The 27484-nt window shown below is 40.1% G+C and overlaps 1 protein-coding gene across 1 annotated transcript in view; it reads right to left on the bottom strand.

The window, feature by feature from the left end:
* The window catches only part of LOC122792877 (zinc finger and BTB domain-containing protein 40-like), a 1459166-nt gene that overhangs the window by 1024798 nt on the left and 406884 nt on the right, over nt 1–27484 (bottom strand). The window lies entirely within an intron of this gene.

Genomic DNA, 27484 nt, shown 5'->3' with positions numbered 1-27484 from the left:
GAATGAGCCTTTATTCTAGACAGTAAGGATAGCTTATTCTGTTGGTAGATACAGGTAATGAAGTTTCTAAGCCAAGAGGATAAAGTCACTTTGGAAACAGGTTTACCCAATCTGGGTCCTGCAAAGGACACAAACAACTGATCTGTTTTCCTGAAAGATTTAGTCCTGTCCAAATAACAACAAAGCTGCCAAAGCACATCAAGGGTGTGCAAAAGGTACTCCCCTCTATTAGAATGCCAAGGGAAGAAAACCGGCAGGTCAACAGATTGGTTAATGGAAAAGCCAGAAATGACCTTGGGCAAGAAAGAAGGGTCAGTATGAAGGGACACTCTATCCGTGTGGAAGATCAAGTAAGGACTCTTGACACTCAAGCCTGCAGCTCAGATACTCTTCTCGCTGAGGTTAAGTGCTACTAGAAGTATGGTTTTTCATGACAAAAATTTCAAATCACATGAATCAAAGGGCTCGAAGGGAGGACCTGTGAGAGACTGAAGTACCAAAGTCAAGTCCCAGGGTTCTAATGGAGGCTTGTCCGGGGGTTTAACATGTAATACTCCCTTCAAAAAGGTCTTGCATAGGCGGTGTGACATAATTGATGAATAGACCATTATGAAAATTGGCGATAGCTGCTAAATGTACAGTGATCGTTGAAGCTGAGGCTCCTGCATGTAGAAAAGTAGTCAGGTATTGTAGAATCTTTTGAAATGGCATAGAGAAAGGGTCTAAGTTCTGATCTTTGGCCCAAATAGAGAACCTAGTCCATTTACTAGAATAACCTTTCCTAGTGGAAGGTTTGTGTGAAGCCAGAATAATTTCACGAACAGGAGATGGGATGTCAGGCAGCCTGGCAATCATTGGAAGTGGAGGAACCAAGCTGTGAGCTTGAGACTGTGCAGGTTCAGATGAATCAGTCCCTGAGGAGGAGATAACAGGTCCTGGGAATGATCAAGGATCCATGGGCTGTGAATCAGATGAGGCCATAGAAATGGGAAACAGACTTGACGTGGCCAGTAGGGGGCAATGAGGATCACTTTGCTTCTCAACCTCTGAGCTTCTGGAGAAATTTTGGGATGAGGGGAAATGGGGGAAAGGGATACAGAAGACCCGGGAGCCAATCGTGTGTTAGAGCATCTCTCGGTGGTTCCCCCTGAGGGAGGATCAGGGCAAAATAGCTTCTGCATTTGTAGTTTAGAGGGGAAGCAAACAAGTCGCAGCAAGGCTTGCCCCAGCACTGGAAGATCCAATCTGCTGTTACAGGGTTGAGAGACCACTCGTGAGGCATCAGGATGTTCCTGCTCAGATTGTCCGCAATAAGGTTTGAACTCCCGGGAATGTGCGTTGCTATAAGAAAGCGTTTGGAAGCTATCGCCCAGTGCCAAATTCAAATGCCTTCCCGACACAGGGGGTAAGACTGGTTCCACCTTGCTTGTTGATGTACCAGATGACTGACATGTTGTCTGACTGAATTGCAATGGTCCCCGAGGGTGGGGATACATGGAACGCTTGCAATGCTAAGAGAATTGCCCTCAGTTCCAGGACGTTTATGTGCAAGTTGGCCTCCATGGGGGACCAGGTGCCTTTGACAGTCTTTCCACCACCCTAACAATGAAGCATCCGTGGTCACCGTGGCCGTGGGCTGGGGAAAACAGAACAGTCGACACCAAAGATTCGTTTGTGATTTCATCCACCATAGCATTTCTTTCTTGCAATGGTTTGCAAGACATATCATGTGGCTGAGTGGGTGAGTTAGCAATGACCATTGTGCGGAAAGGAGCCACTGCAGGATTCTCATGTGCAGTCTCGCCAGTGGTACTAACATAATGGCAGCTGCCATGGAGCCCAAGAGTTGCAATACAAGACGTGCTGGTACATAGGTCTGAGGAAGAAGGTTTTGGATTTGGTGTCTTATTTTCGAAATCCTGGGAGAGGGGAGAGAAGCTTGACAGGATGTTGTGTCGAAGACCGCTCCAATAAATTCTGCTAGAGTCCGATTACTAAAACTACCACAAATGTGACAGTCAGCTTTAATATGGTGAACGCCCAAACAGTAGACACAACACGGACATGTGTATCCGAATTAGGCATCTTACGTCCACAATTGTCACACTGTTTAAATCCCAACTTAGCTTTGTCTGACATAGAAAGGCAACAAGGCTATCCAATAGAAAAAATAAGGGAGAAAAGAGGAGAGAATACCAATAATGTTATTTAAAAAATACCACTATAAAAAGGAAAGGCCTGTCAAAGACAAGAGAGAGGGACAGTACCAATAAATGGTAAAAAATTAAATTACCAAGGGAAAGGGTAGGAAATAGGCTTAGCTTATAGGCGACAGTGAAAAAAGTCTAACTTGACTAAAAATTAAATAAGTTTGAAGAGAAACTGTCTTAAAATTAACAATTTTCTACTTAGCTTTGAGAGAGATGGCTAGCACGTCTAACTAGGAACACGGCAAATGAGATCTGGAGTAAATAGGAGAGGGGCATTGTGGGTAGGTCTTAGCTGAGAGTTTTTGGCTTGCGCGAGCTTGGACACGGACGTATCGGTTCCGAGGATGGAACTGAGGTCCTATTTGTAATGAATGAACAAAGATTTACAACATCAGATCAGCTGTTTCAAATTAAACATGACTAAACTTCCCAGAAATAAACTTTAACCATCACACAAGCAACAAGTTCCTTGATAACTTACTCGACTAGAGATATAATATTTTTTACCCATTCATCCTTCGCATGAGACATTAAACAGAGGTCCCATATGCCAGAGCTTGTGGCACTTATCGAAAAAAGTATGGGTCCTTTATTTATATACAAAAGAACTAGCATTTACAAAATATTTACATATTCCCAAATATTTACAAATGTACAAATGAACAGATATACAAATCTGTTTACACATATTCAGAATTTCATTTACAAACATACTAAATTTTCATCCCTATTAAACCCCCACTCTTTTTCCATAACCACCATCTGATTTACTTAATACTGTTGCTAAAATCCATTTACCATTAAACATAAATTTAATTGCTTCTTTCATTCCATGTAGCCCATACAACAGAAAATAACTTTTTATCTACTCTTTTTAACATATTCTTTACTTATATTCTTATAATATCCATATTTAATCATATGAATGTTTATTTTATTCACTTTTTTTATATCTTCGAAAAAAACTTCTTTACAGTTTTCCCCATAACTTTTTTACTTTTACATTTCAAAAACACATTTCAGTAATTTATTTTTCTTGACAATATAAACATATTCTATCACTTTTATTTTTCTATGGCATACTTCCTTTTACTGAGAAAGTATCCATTACCATTATCCACAAAAAATGACATTTTACTTTCTGATTACATCAGTTGCTTCTTATTTTTATAGCTTTAATTTTTGCATCTGTTAGACTTCACCATGATTTTACACAGTAATATTTTCTCATGACATTGTTATACCATACTTTCATTTTTTTATATAATCAATTTTTACTTTCCACAAAAAAAATGTTCTCTTAGTAACATTTATTTCATCTATACACTCTTTTCCCTTTTACTCTTTTATACATACCTCAAAATTCATCCCTCAAAATTCATCAAACTTATATTTATACAATTTTATTACTAATCTTTCATCTTTTTCATTTATCCACTTTACCACTTTATACAAATTTAATGAAGAAGCATACACCACTGGGTTAATTAACCCTAAACCTATTTCTTTATTTACATCCAAAATTCCTCTTATCTGTAATAATTCCTTTTCAAATACTGTTCGCAACATAAACACATACACTTGCTAAATATATTTTCCCCATCAGTACTGAATCTATCAAATAAGCAATTTTTTTCTGAATGCTAATTTACATGTTCTCCAGAAAGGACATGTTTATGTTAATCCTTCAATTGCTTTTCCCACTGAATTCTATTTATATCTTTATTCTCAAAGTTTATACCCAACACAAAAATTTCATTCACTGTAAAATATATCCCCTCTATTGTTATTATATCACATAAGCCTTTACTTTTCTCTTCATTTAAAAAGCCATCCCTATCACCTCTAGAAACTCATATGTGCAAATTCTTACTTTTAACTAAATTTTGTTTTTTTGCAATTATTACAATGTCATTTACATATGTTAACAGAACTGGAATTCTTAATCCTTCAGGTATGATATACCCCAATTTTGTAATTTATTTCACATACTATCATATTCATAACTAATGCAAAGAGTATGCAACTCACTGGCCAACCTGACTTACAACACTCTTCATATGTACCTCTTGACTTAACCAGCCATTTACAAGTATTTTTACAATATTATTATTATTATACACTGACTTACATTTCCTAATTTTTCTTACTTTTATTATTTCATTATTACCCATAAGATTTCATATCCAATTGTGTCAAATGCTTTATTAACGTCTCTTACCATGACTTTCACTTCTTTTCTATTCATAATATCACCCACAATTCCTCTATCATTAATAATTCTTGACAGTCCTCCCCCTTTATACTATCTTCCATGATATTTTCTATTTTAGATTCAAATCTCTTTTGTATTATTTCCATAATGATCTTATAATCATTATTATTCAATACTGTCAGTCACATTTTTATTGTCTTTTATCTTCCTTCTTCCATATGAATTTAAGTATTCCACTACATAATTCTTTATACATAAAACCTTCATTTAACCACTGATTCAAAATCTTAAAAAAATATTTTTTGCCAATCCCTTAAATTTTTATACAACTCATGCCCTATTCCATCTGGTCCTGCAACCAAATCTATATTTACTTGTCCTAATAGTTTATCTAGCTCATTTAAAGAAATCTCCTTTTATAACTCTCTCTGTTTTTTTTTTCTGTAAACATTTTACTTTCCATATTTTCTTCACTATCTTTTTTTTTCATTAATCACTTCTTGTACATATTATACCACACTATTCTTAATCTTTTTCTGAGTTATTTCTATTTCTCTTTTCACGTTTTTTCTTACACTACCATCTTCCTTTACTTATCTGCTTAAGTAACTCAATACTCTTCTTTTTCCTTGTAAAAATACATTTGCTTATATAACAATTCTTGCATATTTTCTTGATTTCTTTCATGTAATTCCTTTTCTTTGTCACATTATTTTCTATAATTATGTTCCAAATCTTCCAATGCATCATTATGTATTATTTTTCTTTCTCTACTTTTCTCACACTATATTGCCACTGTAAAAAACAAGTCTTTATATTTTTCTTTAAATATCATCCACCATTCAGACCAATTTTTATAAAATGTTCTCACAGCAATATGGCCTTACCATAACTATATTACTAATCTTGTTCCTTTTTCATTACATGCTTTCTCATGTATCCTTTTGATTCCTTGGTCTGTTTTTTCTATTCCTTGTTTTCATTTATCTCTAGCCATATTGCAAGATGATCAGAAATTCCTGTTTCCACTACCTCCCCTTCTCCTATAAATAAACCTTCTGATGTTGTTGCCGTTTGTCTTTTTGGCTTTTCCCGGTTAGGGGTCGCCACAGCAGAACTCCGGTCTGCTAATGACTGGCAGTAGCTTTTTAGGGAGCCGAGATGCCAGATCGATGCTCAACCTTCAGCACTATAAAATAATCTAATTTGGTTCTATAGATATATATATATATATATACATATACATATACATACTCCTTTGCTAAGTCCATGAATTTTTGCCGCAAAGGTTTAAGTTACCACATCTTACAACTTCTAACATTTTTCTAATATTATTTCCTTTCTTTTTATGCCTGTCTCTTAAAATCACAATTTAAGTCTCCTGGTATTATAAAATTCATGTTTATCCCTGCATAGTCCAAAATCTGATGAAATAAGCTTTCCCTCTTTTTACAATTAGTATAAGCATACAATGAAATATTTCCATATATGTCTTCTTTCCATTTTAAATCTGCAATTTTAAATCTTCAAATTTTTGCTAATGTTTACATCTAATATCTTAACTGTATTTCTACAGAATATAGCTATTCCAGAACATCTCACTTTGCAAATTTCAGATTATCTTTCTTCCCCATAGTTTTTTCTATTTGTAATCATTTGTCATTTGTTAAAAATCTTGCTTCTCTTAATATAATTACATTCACGCATATTACACCACTCCAAAATTCCTGTTCATCTTACTACATTCTTAATACTGTTTACACTTACAGAAATCACTTTAACATTTTTGTTTTCCCTTTTCCTTAGCTTCATGGTTTAATAACTTAACAGGCCTTTCTAAGCTTAGCCAATTTCCTTCCCAAGTGTGAAAATAAAACTCCGTACCATGTGTCTATGAATCCAATACCTTAGCCATTATACCAACCCCCAATCACAATATATATTCTTTTTCATCCATTCCTTTTTTTGTAGTTCAACTTTTTAAAGATTTTCCTCCATTTTACCCTTTTGCTAGTAGACTTCTTTTTCTACCTCCCAATTTATGTCTTCTTCGTCACTTATTTCAGAAAAGTACAGTTTTGTACCTACCATAAATATAGATATTCGAGTGTCTTCACTGCTGCAGTCATTACACTTGGGTTATCCTGCCATCAGGCGGGCCCGCAGTCGGCCTGAGTTCCAAAGTCTTGGTCCGGCGTCAGTTGCTGTCACCTCTTCCCTGACGTCAGTGCGCCAGGGGTATATAAGAAGCAGCCAACGCCATTTTCTTCAGTTTTTCTTGCCCCAGATGTCAGGTACCCCCAAAAATGGTAGGCAATACATATTGCTAATAAATCATACAAAAAAGGTAAAAATAAAACCTTCAGTAACCAGCAAATACACCACATAGGTAGTATAGGTTAGTCCCAGACAAGAAAGAGGGGATGGCGGGTGGGTAACCTGGACTGCAGCAGTGAAGGCACTCGAACATCTACATTTATTGTAGGTACAAAATTGTACTATGTTCGTGTTTCACTGCTGCAGTCATTACACTTGGGTAGAATCCCACAGCTGAGTTTGGGTGGCTGGCTCTATAGAGGATTTGGTGTTGCTATGAGGCCCTGCAGCACTGCAGTGGCAAAGCCAGCTCTGGATCTAGAATAAAGAGGCAAATGGTAATGCTTGGTAAAGGTGTGCATTGAACTCCAAGTTGCAGCTTCCAAGATATCTTTGGTAGGTACTCCTCTAAGGTAGGCAGTACAAGTGGCAGTTGCCCTGGTAGAATGTGGTCTAATGTTACTAGGTACAGGTTTCCCATGTTGTGTGTAGCAGAACCGGATACAGTGTCCTATCCACTTTGAAATGGTCTGCTTTGAAATAGCCTTTCCCTGTGATCCTGCAGCATATGATACAAACAATTGTTCAGATTTTCTGAAAGCTTTTGTTTTGTCCAAGTAGAAGCGCAATTGCCTGTGTATGTCCAAGGAATATAGAAGTCCCTCCCCTTTATTCTGGGGATTTGGATAAAATGTTGGCAAGTGAATAGTTTGGTTAAGAGCCACACTGGATACCACCTTAGGCATAAAGGTAGGATTTGTTCTTAAAGAAACCCTGTCTTGGTGGAAAATGATTAAAGGCTCCACTGCCATTAATGCCTGCAGTTCTGAGACTCTTCGTGCTGAGGTTATTGCCAGAAGCAGAGCAGTTTTCCATGATATATATTTTAAGTCTGCTGAATTGGCTGGTTCAAAAGGAGGCAAAGTGAGCTTTTCCAAAACGAAATTGAGGTCCCAAGTTGGTGTTGGTGCTCTCCAGGGTGGTCTTATGTTTTTAGCCCCTCTGAGGTACTGCTTTAGCAATGGGTGAGAGAAAATAGGAGGGTCTGTGTTGTAATGAGCCGAGATGGCAGAAGCGTGAATCTTAATGGATGAGAAGGATAGTCCTTTGTCCAGTATCTCAGTCAAGTATTGAGGATGAAGGTTTTGAGCCTGGTTCCAGGCACAGAATCTCTTCCACTTTTCTGAATAAGATTTCCTGGTGCTAGGCCTCCTGGCCTCCAAAATGACATCCATAACAGCTTTAGAGACAGAAGTTGTCTGTTTGGCTAATGAATCTGCCATGCAGCCAGGTTTAAGGTTTTGAGCTGACTGTGCAGTATCTGATTGTTTTGCTGAGTCAGAAGGTGTGGAATTTGAGGCAAAATCCAAGGTGGGCCTTGAGCTAAGTTTTTTAAGATTGGGTACCAATGCTGGTGTGGCCAGTCTGGAGCAATCAGAATCATCTGTGTTTTTTCTTGTCTGGCTTTTAGGAGTACCTTTGAAAGGAGAGGCAGAAGTGGGAAGGCATAAACATTTAGGCTTTTCCAGCTGAACGAAAGAGCATCCACTTTCCATGCTTGTGTGTGATAAGTCCTTGTGCAGAATTTTTGTAGTTGGCAATTCAGTGGCGAGGCAAAAAGATCTATGTCCGGGCACCCCCATTTTTGCATTATCATGCTGAAGACTTGTGGATTTAATTTCCACCCGTGAGGATCCATGATGTTTCTCCTTAAGTCATCTGCTAGAGTGTTTTTCTTTCCTGGCAGGAATTGTGCTTGCAGATGAACTTGATAGGTTAGAGCTGTGTTCCACAATGTCATGGCTTGTCTGCATAGGCGGTAAGAATGAGTGCCCCCTTGTTTGTTTATGTACCACATTACTGTGGTGTTGACTGTCTTTAATAGTAATTCTCCTGTATGCAGAAGATCCTTGAAAGCTGTAAGGGCATTTTGTACAGCCAACATCTCTTTTTGATTGATGTGAAGATGCATTTGGTTTGTGGTCCATTTGCCCTGAATACATTTTCCTGCTATGTGTGCTCCCCAGGCGTAATCCGAGGTGTCTACTGTTAAAGTCTGCCTGGCTGTGGGAAGAGTGAAAGGCTGACCCTTGTTAAGGTGACATGCCTGTGCCCACCATCAAAACTCCTGTTGTAGGCAGGGAATTAGTGGTATTACTGTCTCCAAGCTGTGAGAATGGTGAGACCAAATACTTTTTAGGTACCATTGTAATTTCCTCATATGCAGTCTTGCATATGGAATTAGTAGTATGCAGGATGCCATGAATCCCAAGGCCTGCAGAATTTTTCTTGCAGGGAGTTTGGACTTTGTTGCCATCAATTGAAAATACTGAGTCAGTTGTCCTTGTTTATCTGGCGTGAGATAAGCTATGTGGGCCGTTGTATTTAAGCTGGCACCCAGGAATATTATCTCTTGTGAGGGCACTAGTTTTGATTTCTTTTCGTTTACTGTGTACCCTAGGCAGCTTAACAATCTTTTTTACGAACGCCAAATGCTGCAGAAGAATGTCCTTGCTCTCTGCTTGAATCAGGCAGTCGTCCAGATATGGATATATTTGAATTCCTTTTTGTCTGCAAAATGCAATTACTGGTGCCAGGCACTTGGTAAAGACCCTGGGCACAGTAGATAAGCCAAAGGGCAGTGCAGAGAATTGGTAGTGCATTGAACCAGCTATGAATCTGAGGTATCTTCTGCAATTTTGTCTGATAGGGACATGCAGGTATGCCTCTTTGAGGTCCAAAGTAACAAGCCAAGCTTTCTTGCCCAACATGGGAAGGAGCTGGTGTAGTGTCAGCATTTTGAATTTCGGAACATCCAGGTACGTATTTAGAGTGGAAAGGTCCAGAATGGGTCTCCAGGCTTTGTCCTTTCTGGGTACCAGGAAGAGTCTTGAGTAAAATCCTTGTCCTTTTTCTTGCTGTGGTACTTTTTGAATAGCTCTCATGTCCATGAGGGCTGTAATTTATTTTTGTGCCTCTGCCCATTGATTTTGTGGCAGGTCTGGCATTCCTTTTAGCCTTGGAAAAATGTGAAAGTGGAACCTGTAACCTTGAGACACAATATTCAGCACCCATTTGTCTTGGGTGATTGCTTGCCAGTTTTGAGAAAAAAGTGCTAGTTTCCCCCTAAAGGAGCTGCCAAAAGTGAAGAGATTGGCATTGGAAGGGGGAAGTCATTGGGACTGTTTCCTGTAAGGTTGTGACTTGTCCTCACCTCCTTTTGGGTTTGAGGCACCCCAGTGTCGTGGTCTGTAAGAGCCTTGTGGCTGAGATCTGCCTCTTGGGCATCTGTATCTGCCTCTTTGTGGCCTGTCTGACACTGGAAAGGACCAATTCTTTGTAGGCCAATTTCTGCTAAATCGTGGTGGCTGTACCTGTAAGAAATCCTTCACTGTTTTCATAGATCTTTCCTTATCCTCCATTTTCTTTAATACCTCTTCTGCCTTAATACCAAATAAATTATCTTGCTGCAAAGGAGCATCCAATAATTTTGCCTTAACATGATCTGGTAAACTTTGTTCTTTTAACCAAGCATGCCTTCGAATCACAGATCCTGTAACTGCTGCTCTACAAGAAGCTTCTAATGAATCAAAACCACATTGCAAAGTATACTTTACCACTTGTTCAGCTGCATGCAATAAATCCTGCATTTCCTTATAGTCAGGTTGTTCTGCATTTGTACTCATTTTCTGTTTTAATTGAGACAGTAAGTATTGTTGATATTTAAGCATGTAAAACTGGCAATTAAGAGCCCTCACTGCTAAAGTTGCAGAGGTGTAAACTTTCTTTCCTCATATGTCTAATGCTCTGGAGTCCATATCCGAGGGAATTGGATTCTTAGCCGTGGAAGCCTTAACCCCTTTGGGACCCTGGGAAATAGTTTCTGGGTCAGCAACAGGGTTTTTATAAAGAAATTTGTGAGAGTCAGGGACTCTGTAGTACCTGTCCGGCTTGACTGGAGCTGGGGGTAAAGAATCAGGATTTAAACTAGATTCAGAAAACACATCATCCACAATGTCCAACACTGGCGGAATAGCAAGGGGCCTGTGCTGAGGCAGTAAAAGAAAGTCTCTGAGCCTTTTCTTGGATTCTGAGTAATACTGGCCCTCCCAATGGAAATGCTCCCTCATAGTATGTAAAGTTTCCCCAAAAGAGTAATCCTCAAGAGGAGAGGCTGAAGGAACTGATTCTTCAGCATCAGAATCCTCATAGGGGGGTAAGGAATATCCCTGGTCTGAAGAGGAATCAGAATATATTGAAACCTGGTCAGAGGAATCATAGCCTGTATCCTGCCTAGGCCTTTTATCAGGAGGGGGATGGGAACCCCTGATTGGAGTAATCAAGTCTTCGGCCATTTTGAGCATCTGTTTTTTTGGGCATGGAGGCCTGTTCAGGTGAATGCTGTACTTGCTTCTTTGTCTTTAATGTAGGTTTAGTCTTGGCTGTAGTAGCAATAGTGAGTTGTGTAGGCCTGAAAACACCCTCAGAAGCCGATGCCTGCTCAGCAGCTCCGGACCCATCTGAAGGATTAATCTCCGTTGGCCTGACAACTTGAGAATACAGAGACCTAGGCACCTCCACGTGGGAGTCGGTCGCGGCCTGTGGTTCTGAGGTAGCGGGTGTCAGGGGCTGCGAAAGCGCCTCACTGAAAACCGGCGGTTGGCCTAGAAGAGGCTTCGTCGTGAGTTTTGGGCCTCGGATGCCTGTCTTTATCTTTATCTTTGCATTTTTTGTGCATTCCGGTCGTCGGTTGTTCCGACGGCATTGTATAATTAAACCTTCGGACAAAGTAATGGCGAGCAAAATCAAACCGACGTTTAACAGTGCGTTTGTTAAATCTAGCACAAAACCGACAACTAGTGACGTCGTGATCTGGGCCTAGGCATGTAATATAGTAAGAATGAAAATCCTTATGAGGTATTTGCTTCCCACAAGAAATACAATTATTAACTTTTACTGACATTGGTCTGAGGCAAGAAAAAGTTTCCCCAACGGGGTACTTAGCTTTATTGAAAACTTCGGTTCTGAAATCGAATGTGAAATCTCAGGAATCAGCCGACCCATTTGCGAACTGTTTTTGCTTCGGGCACCGCGCGGCAAGAAAGACTGAAGAAAATGGCGTCGGCTGCTTATTATATACTCCTGGCGCATTGACGTCAGGGAAGAAGCGACAGCAACTGGATAACCCAAGTGTAATGACTGCAGCAGTGAAACAAGATGAACATCTTCATCTGTGTCCTCTTTATTATTTTTTTCTCATCTAATTTATCTTCTATTTCTACTACTTCTGAAATTTCCTCTCTCTGTTCATTTTGACTCTTTGTTTTTCCTTACTCTTTTTTTCATTTTTGCAATTCATCCATTAATGTCCAATCTTGTTACATTTATAACATTTCAATTCACATTTTGTATCACATCCCATTTCCCCACAAGTATAACATTTTATTTTGATATAGTTACTTATCAAATTTCCTTCTTTTCCACACAAAAACATGTTTTGGGTTTTCCCCGTTATTTGACAGCACCCCTTTTCCCCTCCACATGTATCATGCTTGGTACACAGTGGATATAAAAAGTTTACACACCCCTGTTAAAATGTCAGGTTTTTGTGATATAAAAAAATGAGACCACAAGAAATAATTTCAAAACTTTTCCCATCTTTAATGTGACCTATAACCTGTACAGTTCAACTGAAAAACAAACTAATCTGTTAGGGGGGAAAATATAAAAAATAAAAAAGCGTACAATACACTGCTTGCATAAGTGTGCATACCCTTAAGCTAATACTTTGTTGTGTGTGCACACCCTTAGACTAATACTTTGTTGAAGCACCTTTTGATTTAATTATAGCATTCTGTCTTCTTGAGTAGGAGTCTATCAGCGTGGCACATCTTGACTTGGCAATATTTGCCCACTATTCCTTGCAAAAGTGCTCCAAATCTGTCACACTGCAAGGGCATCTCTTGTGCACAGCCCTCTTCAAGTCACCTCACAGATTTTCTATTGGATTTAGATCTGGGCTCAGGCTGGGCCATTACAAAACTTTAATTGTCTTCTGGTGAAGCCATTCTTTTGTTGAATTGGATGTATGCTTGCAGTCACTGTCGTTCTGAAAGGTGAAATTCCTCTTCATCTTCATCTTTCTATCAGACGCCTGTAGGTTTTGGGCCAAACGTGTCTGGTATTTGGAACTGTTTATAATTCCCTCCACACCTTGACTAAAGCCCCGGTTCCAGCTGAAAAAAAGCAAGTCCAAAGCATGATACTGCCACCATGCATCACCGTGGGGATGGTGTTCTTTTGGTGAAGCAAAGTGTTGTTTTTGTGCCAAACGTACCTTGGAATTCAGGCCAAAAAGTTCAACCTTGGTCTCATCAGACCATAACACACTTTCCCACATGCTTTTGGGAGACTTGATGTATTGTTTTTCAAATTTCAGCCAGGCCTGGATGTTTTTCTGTGTAAAAAAAGGCTACCGTCTTGCAACCCTACCCCATAGTCCAGACATATGGAGAATATGGGAGATTGTTGTCACATGTAGAACACACCCAGTACTTGCCAAAAATTCCTGCAGCTCCTTCAGTGTTGCTGTATGTCTCTTGGCAGCCTCCCTAACCAATTTTCATCTTGTCTTTTCATCACTTTTGGAGTGATGTCCAGTTCTTTGCAACGTCACTGTTGTCCCATATTTTCTCCACTTTTTGATGACTGTCTTCACTGTGTTCCATGGTATATCCAAAGATGTGGAAATTTTTTGTACCCTTCTCCTGACTGATACCTTTCAACAATGAGATCCCTTCGATGCTTTGTAAGCTCTCTTTGAACCATGGCTTTTGGTTTAGCAGGCAACTGAGTAAATGCCAGGAAAATCCTACTAGGACAGCTGAACTTTATTTGGGGTTAATCAGAGTCTCTTTAATTGATGGCAGGTGTGTACCCAAGAAGACTGAAAGTTGTAATTAAATCAAAAGGTGCTTCAACAAAGTATTAGTTTAAGGGTGTGCACATTTATGCAACCAGAGTATTGTACTTTTTTTATATTTTTTTCAACTGAATTGTACAGGTTACAGGTCACATTAAAGGTGAGAAATGTTTTGAAATGATTTATTGTGGTCTCATTTTTATATCACAAAAACCTGGCATTTTAACAGGGGTGTGTAAACTTTTTATATCCACTGTATGTATATTTTTTTCTCTTTCTATTTTTAAAACAATATTATAATCACAGCCTGCAGTCCACAAATTCCTTTTGTCATAAACATTTGCAATGTCCAGTACTTTACATAAAGTTTTCAAATGCCCATTCTCTGTTTGAAACTGTATCTGGATTTTCTTTTTTGTTTCCAAGTTAAATGCTTTTATCACAAAGATTCCATGAGTTACAGGCCCCTTTTTTTCATGTTCTCCAAGAAAATTTTACATTGAAAAAAAAAGTCTCAAATATAATGCCACAAAATGTCTTTTTGTTAATAACTATAAATGCTCTACCTCATGCGCTTTTGCACCCAATGAAGCTACTAAACTGTCCCACACTTCATACCTGGCAATTTGTCTTCTTTACTTTGAATCCTTGCCATGTATTTCCATTTTTCATTTCTTCTGCCTTCATTTCTGCTACTCCACTTTCGCCTTCTTTTACTTTCTCTGCTTATGTTTTATTTTTCCATCTCACCACAATTTTTCAGGATTGTCTCTGCACACTCCTTTTGTATTTTCTCTATAACAATCCCCCAAGAAACATCTGCTTCATTTTATGGCTCACTCTGCACCACCAATTCTTTAAGTGAATCATTCCTCCCAACTGGAGGGTTGTAATTAAACATCCATCATTTGCTGATTCATCTCCAACAAACAGATTTCTTTGAAACATCTCTTCAGAATCCTGCACACATTCTCCAGTCTTGATATTTGCTTTCTCTTCCATCTGTTTCCCCACTCCATCATCTCCTTTTTTCTCCATCTGCCTCCCTGTTACTCCGGGCTCCTCCTCTCCACCTGGAATGTAAATAGAAGTGCTACTCCAAAATGGGCCCCACTCAACAATGACGAGCATAGGAAGTTCAGGAAAAAAAAATCACTGAAGAAGGCATTTTATGCCAAAACCAGTTTGAGTTATTGGGGTATTGTGCCTCTGCACGTACCTTTGGACTGTGTAGGCCACCTTAAAACTTTGAGTTTTCCACTTTGGAGTGCTGGCCTGTTTCTTTTTTATGACTGACATTCTGTTTGGGCCGTTTCCACCTGCCATACCTGCAGAGTCTTTTTTTCCAAGAGTATAGGAAGTTCCCCAATGCCCTGGCCAAATTTCCCTTAAACATATAAATACCACCTCAGGCCTCCACTGAAAGTAGGCTACTAGACTAGTGGGACTAACCTGGTCAACAAAAGGATAGATTGATTTAGAAAGTCTTAGAATTCTGAAAGCAGACCTACACATGCTAATATTTCTCCAAATTAAACACCCCTTTCCCATGAATGGATACAAGATTACTTAATTTACACCAAAAACAGACAAAGAACAGGTCCATTAGCCCATATATTGACTAAAACAGAAAAGGCAAACAGAGACATAATCCACTCCATGAATAGTTATCCTGCTCTGTGCTTTTCTCAAGCATTATGGTATTCCTCAGGAGGAAGACAGACAAATGATAGTAATTCACACTGATGCCGCAATGGATGCCTCATCTTAACAATACTAACCAAGCACTTTCGCCTCTCTTATTGTCAGGTTAAGAGATTCAGAGGGAAGAAGTTGATAGGACACCTCAGCAAAAAAGAAAAAAGAAAACAAAACTTGACGTGTCAACCTGCCTGTATTAATTCTGACTGAAATGCAGACAATCTAGGCTCTTAACAGACTACAGACTAGAGTTATGGCAGGAAGCACCAAGAAAAGAAAGGAATGGTCTTGTATTTTACTTGCTACTCACAGACAGGAAGGCCAAAGAATATATCTGGTACATGGATAAAACATAGGACATGTTAGTCAATAAACAGCCTCAAATAACCACAATGATCTCAAATTTCCACACCAAAAATATCCATTTTCTGTCACTGCTATCTGGGTAGAGTAAGAACACAAAAGTATATCTAGTCTTTGCTCATATATGTGCTACAAGCAAAATGAAGGCAAGGAAATGTTTGATGGTTTGAGCTCAATTTCAAAATATAACATTCATATACAGCCAAAGAGAAAAGATGTTAAATTAAAACAAACAAGCATACTTTCCTTACGTGGACACAAGTTTACAATGGGCAGGTAATACTAAATCAAAATTATACACTTCTAGGGTAAATTGTGCAAGGCAAAAGGGAATGGAGAATAACTGGGTAGCTTCATTTGGCATAACACCCAGATTTCTGACGCATTTTCTTATATGTTAACTAAATTATTCTATGAAAAGTACAGTTTTGTACCTACCATAAATGTAGATGTTCGAGGATCCACATTGCTGCAGTCCTAACTATTAGGTAGTCCGCTGTCCAGTCGGCCCGAATACCAGAGTATATGGCTGACGTCGGTCAGGGCGCATTAGACTGACGTCAGTACGTCAGGGTACTAATGCGCATGACCGACGTCATATCCTCAGTCTTTTCTTGCCCCAGATGTCAGAAGACCCTAAAAAGACAAGGCCCAATATACCTGCACCAAAAATATGTACAATATATACAAAAATATATACAAAAATATCAGCATATAACCTCACCTACACAACCACCCCTAAACACAGAGGGGAAGGAGGGAGGGTAAATTGGACTGCAGCAATGTGGATCCTCGAACATCTACATTTATGGTAGGTACAAAACTGTACTATGTTCTTCATTCCACATTGCTGCAGTCCTAACTATTGGGTAGAATCCCAAAGCAGAGGTAAGGGAGGCTGGCAAATCATAAAGAAGCAGGAGCTGACAACATGCCTTGCAAAATAGCTGTGGCAAAACCAGCCCTAGACTTAGAGTAGAGAGGAAGGTGATAATGCTTAGAGAAAGTATGCACTGAACTCCAAGTAGCTGCCTCCAAAATATCCTTAGTTGCCACCCCTTAGAAATGCTGTTGAAGTGGCAGTAGCCCTAGTGGAATGAGGCCTAATCCCAGCTGGAATCTCCTTGCCATGATGGGAATAACAAAATGCAATGCAAAACCCAATCCACCTAGAAATAGTTTGTTTTGACACAGGCTTGCCCTCTGAACTCAAAGCAAAAGAAACAAACAACTGCTGAGACTGCCTAAAATCCTTAGTCCTGCTTAAATAATAACGCAATTGCCTGTGTACATCTAAAGTGTGCAAAATCTTTTCCCCTTTATTTTGGGGTCTGCATAAAAAGTAGGCAAATGAATAGTTTGGTTTAAAGCCACACTAGAAACCACCTTAGGCATAAAGGAAGGATTAGTACGTAATGATACCCTATCCTTATGGAAAATCAAAAGGGCTCTACTGCCATAAGGGCCTGCAACTCAGACACCCTTCTTGCAGAAGTAATAGCCAACAGAAAAGCAGTCTTCCATGACAAGTATTTCAGTTCAGCAGTAGCCGCAGGCTCAAAAGGTTGTAGAGTAAGTTTTTCCAACACAAAATTGAGATCCCAAGCAGGAGTAGGAGCTCTACGTGGGGGTCTTATATTCTTTGCCCCTCTAAGAAACTGCTTGAACAAAGGATGCGAAAACAATGGTGGGTCACAATCATAGTGAGCTGAAATTGCTGCAGCATGAATCTTAATGGAAGAGAAGGACAAACCTTTGTCCAATAACTCAGTAAGATATTGAAGAGCCACACTCAAATTAGGCTCAGAAATCTCCAAATTCTTTGCTGTACTCCAAAATAAAAACCTCTTCCATTTTTCTGCGTACACTTTCCTTGTACTAGGTCTTCTAGCTTCCATAATCACATTTAAAACTTGTTGAGGAAGTTGAGACCTGCTGTGTTTCAACACAGAATATGCCAGGCTGTTAGATGAAGAGAGTGAAGCTTGACATTGAGCAGATGACCGTCCTTCTGAGATAACAGATGTGGAATCAAAGGTAAAGGCCATGGAGGCTTCCTTACCAGACTCCTTAGTAGTGGGTACCAGTGTTGCCGAGGCCAATCTGGAGCTATTAAAATCATCCTTGGCTTGTCTTGTCTGACCTTTAAGAGCACCTTTGGAAGAAGAGGCAGAGGTGGAAAGGCATACACATGAAGATTTTTCCAACTGAAAGAAAGAGCATCCACTTTCCAAGCTGTGTGATGAAACCCCTTTGTGCAAAACTTTGGCAGCTGGTGGTTTAGTGGAGAAGCGAACAGATCTATGTCTGGAGTTCCCCATGACACTGTCAATTTCTGAAATACATGAAGATCCAGTTTCCACTCGTGGGGATCCATGATTTGTCTGCTTAACACATCTGCTAAGGAGTTCTGTGCTCCCGGCAGAAACCTTGCCTGAAGAGTTAGTTGCAAGCTGAGCGCAGTCTCCCATAAAATCATTGCTTGCCTGCATAGAGGATAAGAATGTGTTCCCCCTTGTTTGTTGATGTACCACATGACAGTTGTGTTGTCTGTTAGAATCAACACCTGCCCTGGAAGAAGTAACTCCTTGAAAGCCATTAATGCAAACTGGACTGCTAACATCTCCTTCATGTTGATATGTAGATGCTGTAGTCTGGCAGGCCACTTGTCTTGTATCCACTTTCCATTTAGATGAGCTCCCCAAGCAATGTCCGAGGCATCTGTCGTTAAAATCTGACTCGCCTCTGGCTGGGTCACAGAGAGTCCCTTGTTTAGGTGACATTCCTGAGCCCACCACAAAAATTCTTTTTGAAGGCAAGGTATTATTTGAATGACAGTGTCCAAATCCTGGCAGTGCTGTGTCCATACATTTCTGAGATACCACTGCAGCTTCCTCATATGCAGTTTGGCATTGGGAAGCACCAGAATACAAGATGCCATGAACCCTAATGCTTGAAGGACTGTCCTTGCAGTCAGCACGGACTGATGAGATAGTTGATGGAAGTAAAGGGATAGACTCTTTTGTTTGTCCGGGGTTAAAAAGGCCATCTGGGCTGCTGTATTCAGTCTCACACCCAGAAAGCACATGTCTTGAGAGGGTACTAGACTGGACTTTATTTCGTTCACAGAATACCCTAGGCATCTTAGCACTGCTATAACATATTCCAGATGCTGTAGAAGGTCTTCCTTTTCTTGAGCCAGAATCAGGCAGTCGTCCAAGTAAGGATAGATTTGAATTCCTTTTAGCCTGAAGTAAGCTATCACTGGAGCCAGAACCTTTGTGAATACTCTGGGCGCAGTAGATAAGCCAAAGGGCAATGCAGAGAACTGATAATGAGAATTTCCAGCTCGAAAACGCAGATACTTCCTGCAACTTAGTCTTATAGGCACATGAAGGTAAGCTTCCTTGAGATCTAAAGTTACCATCCAGTGATCTTTGCCCAGCAGAGGTAAAAGCTGTTGTAACGTCAACATCTTGAACTTGGGAATGTCCAGATAAGTGTTGAGGATAGATAAATCCAAAATTGGTCTCCACGTGTTCCCCTTCTTTGGTACTAGGAACAGGCGAGAATAAAATCCTAGGCCCCTTTCTGATACAGGGACTGGCTGAATGGCCCCTATTTGGAGTAACAGAGAAATTTGCTTGTGAGCCTCTTTCCTTTGTGGAGGAGGAACGTCTGGCATGCCTTTGAAAGGGGCCAATGTATGGAAATAAAACCTGTAACCGTGGTGAATGATATCCAACACCCATCTGTCTTGAGTAATTAAATCCCAATTTTCTTTGAAAAGAGACAGTCTTCCTCCCAAAGGAGCTGCCAGACGAGAATCTACTGGCAGCTGAAAAGGCAGGTCATTGGGTCTGTTTACGAAAGGACTGACCCCTGCCCTCACCAGAAGTCTGAGCAGGTGAACTCCCTGTTCTAGGCCTTAAGAACCTTGAGCTCTGCCCCTACCACGTCTAGACCTACCCCTAGACTGGGAAACATAAGCAGGATATGTCCATCCCTTAGTAGGCCAATTTCTACTAAACTTCGGTGGCTGCACCTGCAAAAATCTTTAACAGTTTGCATAGACTTAGCTTTGTCCTCCATTTTCTTTAAAACTGCTTCCACAGGCGAACCAAACAACACATCAGACTGTAAAGGAGCATCCAAAATCCTTGTCTTAACATGCTCAGCTAAATTCTGATCCCTCAACCAGGCATGCCTGCGAAGAACAGAACTAGTGGCAGCCACCCTCGAGGAGGCCTGTACAGCATCAAAACCACATTGCAAAGAATGCTTACCCACTTGTTCAGACACATGAACTAAATCCAGCAACTCTTTACACTCAATACCTTCCGCCAAAGCATCCACCTTAGATTTCAGTTGTGAAAGGAGATAATTTTGATATTTTAGCATGTGAAACTGACAATTCAACGCCCTCATGGCTAAAGTGGAAGAAGTATACACTTTCTTTCCCCATCTATCCAAAGCCCTTGCCTCTTTATCAGTGGGAACAGGGTTTTTAACCACAGAGGCCTTAACACCTTTAGGTCCCTGAGAAACAGTTTCGGGTCTGCCCTAGGACTCTTAAAAGATACTTATGAGCTTCAGGCACCCTATAGTACCTATCAGGTTTAACAGGAGCAGGAGGCAAAGAATCAGGGTTCAGGGAAGCCTCTGCAAAACATCTTCCACCACACTCACCACAGGAGGTATAGCTAAGGGGCTATGCTGGGGTGAAAACAAGAATTCCCTAAGCCTTTTCCTGGAATCAGAGTAATCCTGGCCTTCCCATTTAAAGTGCTCCCTCATGGAATGCAGAGTCTCTGAAAATGAGAAATCCTCAGGAGGAGAAGCTGTAGGAGTGGAATCATCCACATCAGAATCAGAATAAGGAGGATACTCCTGCAAATCTTCCATAGAAGACTCAGAAGCCTCTGAACACTGTTCAAAACTATCAAACTCAGGTTCCACCCTAGGCCTCTTATCAGGAGGGGGCATAGAACCTCTAATCATAGTAATCAAATCTTCTGCCATTTTAAGCATATGTTTCTTAGGCACAGAACCTGAAGTGCTAGGAGAAGCCCCCACTGAAGCTAAACTTGGCCTACCTCTCAAAGAAGCTTTGGAAACAGAAGGAGAGGCTCTAACTACCTTGGGAAGAGAGGGAAGAACAGTTACCTGAGAAGCCCCCTCAGCCTGGCCTACCTCCTGAGAAGGCACATCCTGTAACAGTTTAGTCTCTGCCTGAGACTCCAAAGAAACTCCTGGCAAAACCTCTGGCTCCACTGAGCCTTCAAAAGAACCGACGTCCGGGACTGCCGGTTCATCAACCCTAGGCTTCGCTGTTTTGTCCTTGCGCTTTTTGGACGAAGCGGGCGTCGGAGCATCCGACGGCATTTTATAATTGCAACGCTTCCCAAACACTAACCTGGCACAGTCTAACCTTCTCTTAATAGTGCATTTGTTAAACCTAGCACAAGAGCGGCATCCAACAACGTCGTGCTCAGGCCCTAAACAAGGTATACACAAGGTATGGTAATCCCTATGAGGTATCTGTTTCCCACAAGAAATACAGTTATTCACTTTTTCTGACATCCGGTTAAATACTGAGGCAAGAAAAAACCAAAATGTTCCCCAACGGGGTACTTAGCCAACTCTGATTCGGTCTGAAACTCCGACTTCAGAAAATTTCAGAACGCCAACCTGCACTCGCAAAACTGCTTCTGCATCGGACCATGCGGCAAAAAAGACTGAGGATATGACGTCGGTCATGCACATTAGTACCCTGACGTACTGACGTCAGTCTAATGCGCCCTGACCGACGTCAGCCATATACTCTGGTATTCGGGCCGACTGGACAGCGGACTACCCAATAGTTAGGACTGCAGCAATGTGGAATGAAGAACATCGAAGAGGTCCAATAAGATCGTAACTTTAATAAAAGAAAAGGAAGAAGTCTTCAGATTCGAGTGTAGCAAAAAGGCTTTATTTACAACACAAGTTGAACGCTTTCATCCACAGGTAATAGGACTTCTTCAGAACAATCTAAGTTGCAACACACTAAATTTTTATATCTGTGAGTGGCAGCCTCAAATAATTAATAACTTCATCACCTAATTAACTGTTCAACCCCTCCCTATCACAAACAAGTGTCAACTTTAAAAACTTTTTAAAAACTAGTCAAGACAACATAAAACATTTTCATTTGAAATAATGTGCTGGCAGTTCACAATAACATTATGTAACTACAAAACCCCTCTAAAACAAAATACTTTGTCTTTCAACTCTTTAAGCATTGTGAACAGAAGAAATATTTTCAGACCATTGGTGACTGTCTCATTCAAAATAGTAAGATGCCTTCAGTCTAAGTAAGCTAGAGATGGAAACACAGTCATCGAGTCCTGGAGGATGAGTGGCATTGGTTTTAAGTTTCCACTTCAATTCTAGGAATTCGAGGTAGTCATCCAGAGGACCACCTCATTCCCCAGTTGTGTCTGGTTAATAACAGTAAATTTAAATGTGTGTCCTGGATTTCCTTTGACATGTTTGGCCAAGGCATTGTGTTCATCCCCCTTTCTAATATCGTATTAATACTCATAGACTCTCTGCCTTAAGGTTCTCTTAGTTTTCCCAATATAGAATACATGGCAATCAGAGCAGAGAGCTAAATAAATCATTCCCATACTGTTACACATAAATCTATTTTGGAAATAAATCTTTCCACAACTGGGCACCGTGACAAAGGGCCCTTCCATCATGAACTTACAATAGTTGCAGATCCCACATCTAGCCATCTTCCCCATTTGTTTAGTAAAATCCGATCCTTCCAATAAAACCTTAAAACAAGGGGCTTTTTTATAGACCACCCTGGGTTTTGGTCCTACTAACTCATGGTGTTCACTAGCAACAGTAAAAATAGACCAACTTCTTTCTACTATTTCTTTCAGGCCATCAAATTGGTTGGTAAAGGGCAGTACCAACCCATACTTGAAGCCCCCAAATACATACACATCTGTACTTTCTCCATTTCCAGCCATGGGATTGGTCCTCTTCCCTAGAAGTGGAAAAAATTGTTCTGATGTCCTTTTTCTGGTTACATCTCTGAAAATGTTATTTAAAAACCCATCTGGGTATCCTCTTCTTTGGAACATGGATTTCAAGGTAGACATTTCTACCTGAAAATCATCGTCCCTGGACACCATCCTGGCAATCCTGACACACTGTCATTTGACTACTGATTTCTTCTGGTGTGTAGGGCACATGCTGTTGGAATAGCTAGGCTTTAGGTAAATGTTACAGTCAAATCCTTTCTTCACAGCATTCTTTTTAAGGGTAATATCAAGAAAATACACCGTGTCCCCCTGTACATCCATAGTGAAAGTAAGAAAATTGGTGGTAGAGTATAAATAGTCAAACAATTCGTACAATTTTGACTGTCAATCCAAAATAGGATCACGTCGTCCAAAAAGCGGCCGTAAAATATCCAGCAATCTTTAAATTCAGAATTAAGCACATAGGTACTTTCTCATTGTGACAAGACTGTATTGGCAAAACTGGGGGCATAAGCTGCCCCCATAGCCACACCAGTCTTCTGTCTGAAAATCTGCCCCTCAAATATTAAATAGTTGTTTGTTAATACTGTGTCCATCAAGTCTCTGATAATGTCAACCCTATTGTTTCCCAGGTTTGTGTTGGTTCTAAGATATTCATTAAACCATTCTAATCCAGTCTCATGAGGTATAACTGAAAAAAGGTCCTGGACGTCTATAGTTACAAATGTCAATTCTTCCTGATATAAATTATCAGTGACCTTAGTTAAAAAAATCCCACGAGTCTTTAAGTAAGACCGGGTTCATGTCCAGTGCTCTTTTGGTGTAATAGTCAATGTACTTGGCTATGCTGAAAGTCTTAGAAGCTTGAGCGTCAACAGCAGGACGCAAGGGGGGGGGGGTCTTGTAAGGACTTCTGGACATTTGGAATTCCAAAGATTGCAGGTAACTTTGGATTTTCCATGTGTAAAAATCTGTGGTCCTGTATGGTAATCTGGTTGTTCAAAAGCATTTCTTCAAGGCTAAATCTATTTTTCAATATGCAATGTTCACCTCATTGACTGATGCTTCATCACAAGTATCTGAATATAAAAAATTAAACATCTTGTTAATATATTCATTTCTATCCATGATTACCAGCCCACCCCCTTTGTCAGGTTTTATTACTCTAATTTGTTTTTAGTTTTGATAACTTCCTTGAGGAGAGTGAATTCTGCTTCACTTAAATGTCTTCCCCTATGTTGACCCTTTTGTTTCTTATAAATTCTCTAAAGTTGAATTTGCATAATTTTTCAAACATAAGCACTGTGGGGTGAAGTGGTGGATTAAATGTGCTAGGTCTCGTCAAAAGGATAGTTTTGTTAATACTTCTAGTATCACTGTTCTTAAAAAAGAAAGCTAGGCTAATTTTCTTAACAAACAATTTAAGTTGCAGCAAAACTTCCTCAATTTTGATGTTTGGTGAGGGTACGAATGTCAGACCCCTTTCAAATAGGCTGGACCAGGTTGCATTCACCTCCAAATTACTGTAATTGAAAATTCTAAAGTCACCAAGGTCATTCGTGTTCTAAGTCCCTCTTCGCGGGCCATTCGACCATGCTGCACCCCTCTCTCTCCCCCTCCCCCAATGGTATGTTGTTGTATACCCCACTGTTCCACTATTATCCCTTAATTCATATTATTCTGCTCCATGTCCCTCAGTCTCTGAGAGCGTCTAAGTGGGGGGGGGTCCCTAAAGGGCTGTCTTGTTCACTAAAGCTGGTGTTCTGTTCAAATTGTACATTAACATTGTTAAATACTGTTTGACCATTGACCATGTTAGTATTTCTGTTCCCTGTAATAGGCAGTGGTGGGTATGCATTTCTCTTTTGGTACTCTAAACAGTCCCTTTCAAGTTTCTTCATTTTTTCACTTTTAAGCATGCCAACATCAATTTCAATTTTCTTCAAAATATCATTAAAATCAGCCTGTCTCCTTTCAAAAAGCAAGTCACTTTTGATATTTTCGTTAACAGTCTCAATATTACACAAGATAATATCCATTTGTCTTTAAGAGTCTCTCAATAACAATTCCAAAAGTTCACACCCATGCCTGTTGAAAAGTGCTAAAAGCTCTTTATGAAAAACAGGGACTTTGATCAAACCTGTGGTATATTTCCATAGACGGAGATCTTTGGGAACCCTTTCAAACGTAAACCTCCCTCAGGTAACCTACCTCAAGTTGTAACTTCCTGTACTTGAAAACCAAGTCACTGAAGGATATGAATTGTTGTTCAAGGCAAATTTGTTCATCCCTAGCATAGTGCACTGGTCCAGACCACAAAAAGTCTCTCTGCAACCATTGTTTAATTTCCAAGTCATTGTTGACCAGTCTGGACATCTCAGATAACCTCAGATCACCCTACTGGCCACAAATTCCAGTTGAAATACCAGAAATGACATCAGTTCCTTCCAGTCTTGTTCTTTGTGCTGGAGTAATTTCAAAATCTCCTGTTTGTTGAATTGAATAGCTGCTTCCTCCCTTCTCAACACTCAAACCTCGCCCAGCACCACAAGATGGCGCCAAACCCACTGAAAGTCTCTGGTTTAGTTTGTCAATGAGTCCAGTCAGATTTACAATGCCTACTACAAAGCTTTCTTGCAGTTTTAAAATTTTGCCTAATGCAAAGGGTTCTCAAAGGTCTCCGTCTATGGAAATATCCCACAGGTTTGATCAAAGACTCTGTTTTACACAAAGAACTTTTAGCACTTTTCAACAGGAATGGGTGTGAACTTTTGGAAGTGTTACTGAGAGACTATGAAAGACAAATGGATATTATCTTGTGTAATACTGAGACTGTTAACGAAAATATCAAACGTGACAACCTATTTGAAAGGGGTCTGATATTCGTATCCTCATCACACATCAAAATTGAGGAAGTTTTGCTAAAATTTAAATTGTTTGTTAGGAAAATTAACCTAGCTTTCTTTTTTAACTGGATTAGACTGGTTGACATTTTCAGGGAATTTATGGACATAGTATTAACTAACAACCATTTAATATTTGAGGGGCAGATTTTCAGATAGAAGACTGGTGTGGCTATGGGGGCAGCTTGTGCCCCCATTTTTTGTCAATACAGTCTTGCCACAATGGGAAAGTACCTATGTGCTTAACTCTGAATTTAAAGACTGCAGGATATTTTACGTCCGCTTTTTGGATGACATGATCCTATTTTGGGTTGACTCTGAGTCATAATTGTACGAATTGTTTAATTATTTACACTCTACCACCAATTTTCTTACTTTCACTATGGATGTACAGGGGGACACGGTGCAGTTTCTTGATGTTACCCTTAAAAAGCTTTGAAGAAAGGATTTGACTCTAACATTTACCGAAAGCCTAGCTATTCCAACTCTTATTTACATTTTGACAGCATGCACCCTACACACCAGAAGAAATCAGTAGTCAAAGGACAGTGTGTCAGGATTGTCAGGATGGTGTCCAGGGACAATGACTTTTTCAGGTAGAAATGTCTACTTTGAAATCTATGTTCCAAAGAAGAGGATATCCAGATGGGTTTTTGAATAACATTTTCAGGGAGGTGACCAGAAAAAGGACATCGGGACAATTTTTTCCACTTCTAGGGAATGCGCAAGGGACCAATCCCATGGCTGGAAATGGAGAAAGTGGAGATGTGTGTGTAACTTGGGGGCTTCAAGCGTGGGTTGGTACTGTTCTTTACCAAACAATTTGACGGCCTGAAAGAAATAGTAGAAAGAAGCTGGTTTATTTTTACTGTTGATAGTGAACATTATAAGTTAGTAGGACCAAAACCTAGGGTGGTCTATAAAAAAGCCCCTTGCTTTAAGCTGATATTGGAAGGATCGAATTTTACTAAACAAATGGGGAAGATGGCTAGATGTGGGATCTGCAACTACTGTAAGTTCACGATGGAAGGGCCCTCTGTCACAGTGCCCGGTTTTGGAAAGATTTATTTCCAAAATTTATTTATGTGTAACAGTAGGGTAATGATTTATTCAGCTCTCTGCTCTGATTGCGCTGTATTCTATATGGGGAAAAAGTACAGTTGTGTACACTTACCATAAATGTAGATGTTCGAGTGTATTCACTGTTGCAGTCATTACCATTTGGGTAATCCTGCTGGCAGGTTGCCCTCAGTCGGCCTGAAATCCAAAGTCTTCGGTCCTGCGTCAGCTGCTGTCACCCCCTCCCTGACGTCAGGTCGTCAGGGGTATAAAAGAAGCAGCCAACGCCATTTTCTTCAGTTTTTCTTGCCCCAGATGTCAGGTGTCCCCTAAAAGGGTAGCCAAAATTTATATATATATAAAAATATATACACCAATATAAACTTTACCTTCATCTACAAGCAAATACACCACATAGGTTGTATAAATGAGAGAAGGAAAGAAAAGTCCCAGCAAAAAAAAGGGGGATGGCGGGTGGGTAACCTGGACTGCAACAGTGAATACACTCGAACATCTACATTTATGGTAAGTGTACACAACTGTACTATGTTCTTCGTGTTTCACTGTTGCAGTCATTACATTTGGGTAGAGTCCCAAAGCTATGGCTGGGAGGCTGGAGCTAAACAGCATTAGGAGCGGCTATGAGGCCCTGCAGAACTGCAGTGGCAAAGCCTGCCCTGGATTTAGAGTAGAGTGGCAGATGATAGTGCTTTGTAAAGATGTGCACTGAACTCCAAGTAGCAGCCTCTAATATG

Source organism: Protopterus annectens, chromosome 2.part0 (genome assembly GCF_019279795.1).
Source record: "Protopterus annectens isolate FY-2018-M chromosome 2.part0, PAN1.0, whole genome shotgun sequence".
Taxonomy (NCBI): Eukaryota; Metazoa; Chordata; order Ceratodontiformes; family Protopteridae; genus Protopterus; species Protopterus annectens.
Note: the sequence above shows the minus strand (reverse complement) of the source record. Positions and strands in the feature narration are given on the sequence as shown.